Source organism: Apis dorsata, unplaced genomic scaffold (genome assembly GCF_000469605.1).
Source record: "Apis dorsata unplaced genomic scaffold, Apis dorsata 1.3 scaffold_92, whole genome shotgun sequence".
NCBI classification, from domain to species: Eukaryota; Metazoa; Arthropoda; class Insecta; order Hymenoptera; family Apidae; genus Apis; species Apis dorsata.
The window spans coordinates 957616-967165 of NW_006263390.1; the positions used below are offsets into that span (position 1 = coordinate 957616).

The 9550-nt window shown below is 32.3% G+C and overlaps 1 protein-coding gene and 2 long non-coding RNA genes across 6 annotated transcripts in view; 2 read left to right on the plus strand and 1 right to left on the minus strand.

Moving 5' to 3' along the window:
- Positions 1–924, plus strand: part of LOC102678109 — a 1283-nt gene extending 359 nt beyond the window's left edge. Inside the window, exons 1-2 of one of the 2 annotated variants that reach the window (XR_421175.2) lie at positions 16–291; positions 530–924. This is a non-coding gene — a long non-coding RNA (uncharacterized LOC102678109). Of the gene's footprint in view, positions 1–15; positions 292–529 lie in introns of those variants that run through there. The other variant, XR_421176.2, reaches the window with a different exon arrangement.
- The window catches only part of LOC102678239 (E3 ubiquitin-protein ligase MYLIP), a 57046-nt gene that overhangs the window by 24354 nt on the left and 23142 nt on the right, over positions 1–9550 (minus strand). The window lies entirely within an intron of this gene.
- Positions 1406–4832, plus strand: LOC116185067. 2 transcript variants are annotated; one of them, XR_004149809.1, is made up of 3 exons: positions 1409–1911; positions 2809–4046; positions 4519–4832. It is a non-coding gene; the product is annotated as an uncharacterized LOC116185067 (long non-coding RNA). The 2 variants fall into 2 exon arrangements; XR_004149808.1 differs by having other exon boundaries at positions 1406–4046.

The window sequence follows — 9550 nt, forward strand, 5'->3', positions numbered from 1 at the left end:
CAAAACATGAGATTAGAAACATTCGTAATCGAGATGTGGATTCATAGATTAGGTTAGGTTGCCACAATTCGTTATAAAAATTTCGTGTTTGAATTCAAGATGAAATAGGATACGAGCACTGAGAATAAGCATCACTTTGGAAACGAAGCTTAATTATATTCTTGATAATTATAGCGATAGAAAAAAATAAGATATATATAAAGTAAGAAAAAGAAAACGAAAACACGTACAAATTCTCGTAAAACGTGAGATTAGAAAAATTCGTGATCGAGATGTGGATTCGTAGATTAGGTTAGATTACTCGATTCGTTATAAAAATTTCGTGTTTGAATTCATCATGAAAAAGGATGCGAGCACTGAGAATAAGGATCACTTTGGAAACGAAGCTTAATTATATTCTTGACAATTATAACGATAGAAAAAAATAAGATATATATAAAGTAAGAGAAAGAAAACGAAAACACGTATAAACTCCCGTAAAATGTGAGATTAGAAACATTCGTGATCGAGATGTGGATTCGTAGATTAGGTTAGGTTGCCACGATTCGTAAGGATAGAAGCTTCGTGTTCGAATTAGCCGGATTCAAGATGGAAAGGGATGCAAAGCACGAGAGATTAAACGAGGTATACATATAATGGATAGTGTAGTCTGAACGTGCACGAGTCGTGGAAGCATACGTATTGGACGAGAACGTATTGCATACATGGTACATGCGAGTTACGCTCGTATTTCCGTGTATGCGAACACAGCATTGTCACCGATTCCTAGCTAGAATAGAACACCGAGCATAGAAGCTGCGTCGGCAAAATTACAGGTATCATACGTGTTTTATCGCGTGTATGATACATACTAATTGTAACAGCTTAGCGCAAATACCACTTTCTCGCGTAAAACTTCAAGGATTAAATTTCAATCTTAACCGATATTAATCCACTCGAGATCTTTGTATTTTATTTGTATTTTATTATCGTCGATAAAAAGAAGAAATACAATTTCGTTATTAACTTTAGTTCTTCGATCTTTGATCGTCTTATTTTGTCCAATTCTTTTCCTAACCTTTATTTCATCAAAACGTCACCATGTTTTCTCGAGATTGTATCGCGGAACGATATTTAAGTAAGTGAGTAAATACTTTTTATTAGTAATATTTAAGTAGTAGAAACAAAGAAAAGTTAAAGATAGAAATGTAAACGGTGTAATATTATCAAAGTTAATTTTAGTTAAGATTATGTTTTATCTGGCAGCCTATGTTTGGCACACACTTAGACTTGTACGAGACAAACATACAGAAAACAAGATATCATTATAAGCGCTATTTTGTAGAATTACGTCTTTGGCAAACTTTGAAAACTTGAAAGAAACTACTTAATTATCATTTACTATATCTTCGAAGAAATCAAACAAATTTCCACTAATTTTATTATATAGTAATAAATAAAAACACAAAATGTTTTCATAACAAATAAATTTTATTATTGTTGTACATGATATTTTTTTGTAGTTATATCAATCCTTGAATCATTGATTGTAATCAAGTATTTAATCTATACTCGTCACGTGAATGGTCACATGAGATATTGAAATCATTTATAACCGAGTATTACGTATTTCAAGTTCAATTTATTAAACATGGTCAAGGTTATTCAACGATGTTTCTCGAGAAAAATCTAACATTAGATATATGGAATGATATCATCAAATGTATTGTCATCATTTCCAAGATTCATCGATTGACCTGAATAATTTTCAAAATGAAACATTGTTTTCTCGAAATTTCGTAACAGATATAAAGAAAAGCTCGATATATGTTCGATGGCAACAAGATAGAATTTTTGCAGAAAAAAAGATTGGAAAACTCGGTATTTGTTCATCTTGAATCACAGGCCAACAATGTCGATCGATATTCTACGGTAGGTTGGACTTTTATTGACCGACGTTCGTCACAGCTTTTCAACGCGATTATAGAGAATAGAGTCTATCGAAACCTGTTCTTTTCTCAAACATAAAACTCGAATCGGCAATTCGTCCGATGATCGGATCGATTTCCGTTTGCTTCTTTGAAATCGGTTTCCTCAATGCAGGAACGCGCATGTGATTCGATTGAGAGACAGACTTTGAAGCACGCCTTCTGCTCGAAAGCGAGATGAATCTTCTTTGTCGCGATTTTGAACCGCGTGCTTTTTTTCCAAGCGTTTATTCTTTGCCATGAATAACGAAACTAACAGAGACGTACTGTAGAGTTCGAAAAGATGAGAAGGAAAGAAAGGGTTCTTTCGACACAAACATGTTTCGCGAGAATGAAAATCGGATATCGTGGCTTAAAGTGAAAAAAGAGACGCGAGATATGGAAAAGGAGAAATTTTATATTCGCGATGAAAGATTTATCAAGTTCTTCCTCTCGTTAATAAGTAATTTGCTTTTCAAGGGAAGGCTAGTTTCGTTCGATTCGTCGAATAAATTATTAAATATTTACGTTTCTCCTTACTTTCTACGTAAAATTCTCTCTACTTTCCGTCAGAAAGCTGCAGACCGCAATTAATATCCAGAAGTTTGGCTTTGGTTTCGAATATGAACGCGATATCGTGTACAAGCAGCAATTCCGCTGTACGAAATAACATTTCTATAGTTATATTTTTATAGTTATGATTCTGTTATTGCGTCCATTAATACAGTGAAATGAAATTGCAGTCGTTTTGTTACGAACTTCCATTGTGGAACATTCTTTCGTACGAAAGCCACATCGAATGAAAAAACGAAGAACGTTTCGAGTTGAGAGAGAACTAGAAAAAAACTCGAATATTTTACAGAAGGCGAGAACTACGACAGCTTAAGGAGAAAACACGTTCCACTTTCGTCGTACAAAGCTTGATCGAGGAAGCGAGAGAAACATCGTAAAGAAAGAAAAAAAACTAGCGAAGAACGTTTAAAAAGTAGGAAGATCGAAATCACTTTTGTTGCTTCGATCTATGAAACTTAGTAGCTCTTTATTTTTAATGAAAATAACCGGATAAGAATTACGATCGCATTTCGCTTCAATAATTACAGATATTGCTTCTATTGTTAATTACTCGCCACGATTTTAATTATATTTTTAATTACCTGATGTATCGTGTACAGTTCATCGGTCGTGAAACATTTTCAAGAAAGCTTCCAAATTCGTATCTATAATATTCTCGTTCAATTATATAGCTACTTGTAAGAAAGGTTAGATTGAGAGAGATTCGATACAATATCCCTCGAGACATGTATCGAGTTTAACAAGTGTTTCTCATTCGTTCTTTTAGGAAATATCGATATCGCGCAAAGTCGAATATGTGTATATACATCGAAGAATCGATCGAGATAAACGATCGCGACAGATAAACATAAACGCAATATGGACGCGTCGCTTGTTCGGATTCTTTCGCGTGGTTTTCTTTACGAACGTTATAAACTTTATTCTCGCAAAGAATTTAGGATATGAGTAGTGCACACTCAAACTAGTCGGAAATGGGTGTTGTGTAAAAAATTTCGTTTTCTTGCGCTCGTGCAAGTCGTCCGCTTTCGAAAAATCAAGAGAAAAGAAAGAAAAGGATTCTAACCTAGTTCCATTTGCTTTGATGAAACGTTGTGTGCGCGGTCACGTGCTTCGCTAAAAATAAAGCTTGATTCGATTATTTGTTTCGCAGATAATTTGTTTCATAATTCTTGGCATAAAAATCGTGTTATATTATATAATCATGCGATAATGGATAATCGAGAAACTATCAAAATATCGATAAAAGAAGATGATGAAAATCTTAGATTCAGTGGTCTTCGAATCCTGACTTTAAGCATAACAAAAATGATTTCATATTTATCTACAAATATCTCTACAAATAATAAATTCGATTTGGTGAATTTTTAAGATGGCGAACGAAACAAACCTTTTTCGATTGTATCCTAGTATATGGAAGTATAGTTATGGAAAATTTCTTTCGGAAGAATTGCAATATTAAAGTTTATCGCAAGATTTTCCACAAGATATGGTGCATAACAGAGAAACATAACAGAGATAGAAAAAGAGGTACAATTTCCACGCTATTTTCATTTCCTTTCTGCGAATTGATGACTGTGAACAACGAATTAGAAATTTGTATTTATCTTCAACGATTTTATATAGTTTCGTAACCATGCTTCTATTCCATATATTATAATTTGTTCACGATAGATTTAGCAGAACAATTTTTTTTATTTAGAACAAACGAACTTCAAATAAGATAGGTTAGGATATGAGTCAGCAAAATATTAAAATTCAATTGAAAATTATCGCGTATCGGTATATTCGCATAGATACATAATATTTATTTTTTAATGCAAATTTATCGAATTGATTTAAGCTAGCAAATATGTTATATATTAAAATATGTTTTTTCGAGAATATAAAATATCGTCGTCGAGATAAACAATAGTATCTTTAAAACTGGTTAATTCAATCGCACGGATGAAATGAAAAGGTAAAGACTGATTTCTCTTAACCTCGATTTATATTTCAAAAGGTACGGATGAAGATAAAAGTGGAGAAAGTGCTAGAAAAGGAAAATTGCGGAAAATCTTACTTCTAAGACTTCGTGACCCCGAAGAAGTTATCCTTGAAGGTAGCGAGGTGGAAGGACAAAAAAGTAAAGATGTTCGAAGAAATCTTTTGACGAGTGGAATGAGTAAGTTTGGAAGAAGAAACGGAAAAGAATTTTTTTAAAAGAAGCATGCACGTTGAACAGAATGAAGTGTCGATAATATAAATTGCTACGCAAATGTAATTTTTAAATTTCACCGTTAAATTATATCGGTAATTCAATCTCGGTCTATTTCGCAATTAAATTGTTTTCGATTTCGTTTTGCATACCTCTTCCTTCTTTACCTTTTTCAACGCGATAGACAGAGAATAAATGGCAATCGCGTTCATTGCAGCAGGGGAGGCAAATGCTTTTTTGCTCTTTTCGTGCTTCCTCGACTCGAGGAAATGGCGGAAAACATTTACAGCTTCGAAATGGAAATAAAAAAAAAATAAAAAATAAAAAAAAAAAAAAAACAAAAGGACTAATCGAGAATCCATCTCTCGATCTTTGCCCATTTCTTTCCCATTCTCCTTTACTTTTTCTTTCCTTTCATTGCACAATCGATTCTTCGTGTTTTATTTATCTTTTTCCTTTTACACCTTATGTTAAAAAAAAACTAAGAATTTTCGATCTAATTTTTTTTTTCTTTATCCCTTATACGAATATTTATTTAAAGAAACTTGAATGAAATTAATCTAGAAAATCGATATTCGAAACTAAAAACTTTAGATCAGTTTTTTCCGAAAATGGAAGTTTCTATTCACGATACAATATCGTCGCAAATATCTTGGCGAGTATCTTGCTCGACTTTTTTCGTTGACCTCTTTTCCAAGATCTCGCCTCTTAAAATCGTATACTCGCGGGAAAAAATGGCGATTGCGTTTGCGTCGAACCAAACCTAACCTAACCAAAAATACGTTTATAGACTCCCGCACGATCGAGGAGAGAATTCCATTTTCAGTCTGGAATTTAATTCATCGTGGAATTTACGGGTGGATTTGTTGCGCGAGAAAGGAAGAGACTGGTCGAGAGGTGGTCGCTCTGCCTGTAAGAGGATAAAGTTTTACGAGCTCGTGAAAAAAAACATTGACAATTCGAAAGCTTGCGGCAACAACTGATATCATCTATTGACGTGGCAAACAGTTTGGCAATCCTATCTCGATACGACTGTTTCTTCTATCAGTGAAAGATGTTTTTCATTTGCTCATCAATGTTTTTTATTTTAATTTAAATTTTCTTAAATTATTATTTCTTTTTGTAATATTCAAAATAATCTAATCATAATAACCTCTTTTCTCATATAAAATAAAGAAAATTTAAATATATAAAACAAATAAAAATCGATAATTAAAAGTATAATAATGCCAGGAAATATTTCGACAATTAATAAAAAGACATTCTTTCTTCGTTAAAAAGTTACTAACAAAAATTTTTCTTCGAAATAATTTAAATTAGGTTAGATCAGGTTTTAATCGTATGTTACAGATAAATTAATCCAAATGTAAATAAGTTTTTATTTAATTTTTAGTTAAATTAAATTTAAAATTAAATTAAAATTAAATGGTAAATTAATTGGTAAAATAAAAATCAAACAAAAATTATTTACTTTTTTTATTTATTTATTTAATTTAATTATTTTTTAATTGTTTATTTAATTTCTCGTTTCTCGATTTATATTAAAGTTAGAATGGATATGACAATATATTAAAAAAAATCTTCGAAAGGAGTGTAATACTTTTTTGTAAATATTATCAATATTTCTTTTAAGTGCAATAGATAATCGAAATCGAGTCTAACTCACCATCGTCCACTAACATCGTTTTTCTTTTTTTTTTTTTTGTCAATAATTAAAGAATTCGTTATTGCCGTGAGAAGATAAAATCCACCCACGAGGAGAAAAAAATTAGATAGTATCCAAGAGACGTTTTAAGAATCCAGAATAAATTATCAGAGGGCGGGAGGAGGGCTTGGATGGAAAGGAAAAGAGAGAAAGAGAGAAAATGTAAGGCAGAAAGGAAGCGAACAAAAGGAGCGACGTTTGACTACGTCCTACGTAATTTCCTACAAGAATTACTTTCAATTAAGTCCTTTGTGCCATACCGATCGATCCGCTCGCCAATTCCTTTCAACTTAATTAGACTAATGATTTTTCAGGCCCGATATACGAAGTTTTGAACACATGAAAATGGCGTTCTCTCGTTCTCGCGTTTTCAAACAATTTTTCCGTTTTTTCCCCCACTGAATCGCACTCGTAACGCGCGCGCGCACACACACACAGAGAACAAATCTCGCGAGTGGGACTGTTGGAAAGGGAAGAGGGGAGAAGAAGTACATCCATCTTATCTGTCGATTCGCCGCTAAATGAATTCGCAAGTAAATCGATTAATCTTTCCGCAATGAATACCTTTCGTCCAAGGATCTTTTCGCTTGGGAATTTCGAACGTTTCTACCTTTAACTTTCTACTTTCGAGGAGGAGTTCAGAAATCGTATTAACCATTTTAATCGGGATAATGGAATAGCCCTCGACTCTACCGTTTATCGTTTGCCTTGGAATGGGTATAGAAGATCGTTCTCGAAAAAATTAAAGGTACGGTGCTCTTCTCGAAATACATCGCGGAATCGAAAATTTTCCTCCGCGAGAAAAGACCGGTCTCGTCGTAAACTCGTACAAGTAAACAAAATTAGTCCCACGAGCTGTTAGAAACCGAGGCGCTGATTAAACTTGATTTACGTAATCACAGTTGCCAACAAGTTCCGTGTATCTTCTCTGCAGTAAAGTTTGCCGTAATTTCTTACGTATAACGATTAGTATCGACCGTATTGAGCTTGGCATTAAAAATGACGTTGTTTAAAATTATTCTTCCTGGAAAAGAAAAAAAAAAAAGTCATAGCCTTCGAATTATATCGCAAATTATATCGATGTAGCAAAATTTTTACGTAACTTTTTTTTTTTGCTATTCTCGTACATTCCAATGTTTCGCTTACGTAGGTTGAAAATAATTTAACTAACATTTTATTATTGGAAGCAAGAATAAGATGGAAAACAAATTCGTGTTATTAATTAGAATAATTTATTGGCTCGATGGAACGAACGAGAAGACAGAAAATAACAAGTTGTTGGATGGAATGAAAACGAGCGTGTAATTAACGTTAAAATGAAATCACAGCGAGTTTAATAGTTTTTCCAATTTATTAATTTATTTCTAATTCTATAAATTAGAAAATTATTAATCGATAATTATTAACTTTTTTTTAACAATTACAACTTAGAAAATTTTCTTGCACGATATCAGCGCAATTTTCAAACATTTTTTTTTTTTTTTTTATGGAAATTTGGATCGATATTATAAATAATAATGTATTAAACGTAATGAAGAAATAAATTAAGGATAACGGATAAATATGGCGAACGGTTTGATAAACAGGTCACGATAGTTTGCGTCAAACGGTGCATCTATCGATCGCATAACGAACACCCACTCATTGTCACTTTCATTCCCAAACGGTTGATCCAATCGAACATAAACGTAAACGTATTAATACCGTTTAACACGTTCCACCAGGTTTATCCGTTCTTTCGTCGGTGTAAACCTTTAGATAAATTGGCGCGTCACGTTGCGGGATAAAAAAAAGGAATCGAAGGTTAATTGGAGAATATCGAAACGAGTTCAGATTTTAATCCTTTCCTTTTTTTTTTTTTTCTTCGAACGGAATGAATCGTCGATTCATCCTTGAAAAATTATTATTGGACGAATGATGGATCGAGATACTTTATTTCTTTCGAACAACTATGCTCTATGAAATTGGAACGAAACTTTCTTCTTTGAGGAAATAAAATGTAAGGCAATAAAATCAAAAAGAGGCGATCTAAATATTCTTTCGAAGAATTACAATTACAGAAGTTAGAAACTTTTTTCTTTGAGACGCTCAATAGAACTGGGAGATTATCGCTCTTTCGAAGAATCAAGCGAACTCTTGAACGAAATTTTCTTCTTTCGAGCGCTCGTAGAACGATCTAAACGATTGGAAGAATTTTTTCGAGGAATTATAATCTAAAGTTAGAAACTTTTGGAGGCGTTCATAAAACGATCCAAATGATTAGAAGATTATTTTCTTTCGAAGAACTGTGCTTCCAAACTATAAGGAAATTTTTTTTTTGTGGAATAAAATCAAAAAGAAGCGTTCATAAAACGATTCAAATTATTGGAAGAATTCTTTTAAAGAATTATAATCTAAAATTAGAAACTTTTGGAGGCGTTCATAAAACGATCCAAATGATTAGAAGATTATGTTCTTTCGAAGAACTGTGCTTCCAAACTATAAGGAAATTTTTTTTTTGTGGAATAAAATCAAAAAGAAGCGTTCATAAAATGATTCAAATTATTGGAAGAATTTTTTTGAAGAATTATAATCTAAAATTAGAAACTTTTGAAGGCGTTCATAAAACGATCCAAATGATTAGAAGATTATGTTCTTTCGAAGAACTGTGCTTCCAAACTATAAGGAAATTTTTTTTTTGTGGAATAAAATCAAAAAGAAGCGTTCATAAAATGATTCAAATTATTGGAAGAATTGTTTTGAAGAATTATAATCTAAAGTTAGAAACTTTTTTCTTGAAGGTGTTCATAAAACGACTCAAATAATTGGAGTTCTTTTGAAGAATTATAATCTAAAGTTAGAAACTTTTGGAGGCGTTCATAAAACGATCCAAATGATTAGAAGATTATGTTGTTTCGAAAAGCTGTGCTTTGAAACTAAGGAAATTTTCTTCTGTGGAATAAAATCAAAAAGAAGCGTTCATAAAATAATTCAAATAATTGGGAGAATTCTTTTGAAGAATTATAATCTAAAATTAGAAACTTTTGAAGGTGTTCATAAAACGACTCAAATAATTGGAATTCTTTTGAAGAATTATAATCTAAAGTTAGAAACTTTTGGAGGCGTTCATAAAACGATCCAAATGATTAGAAG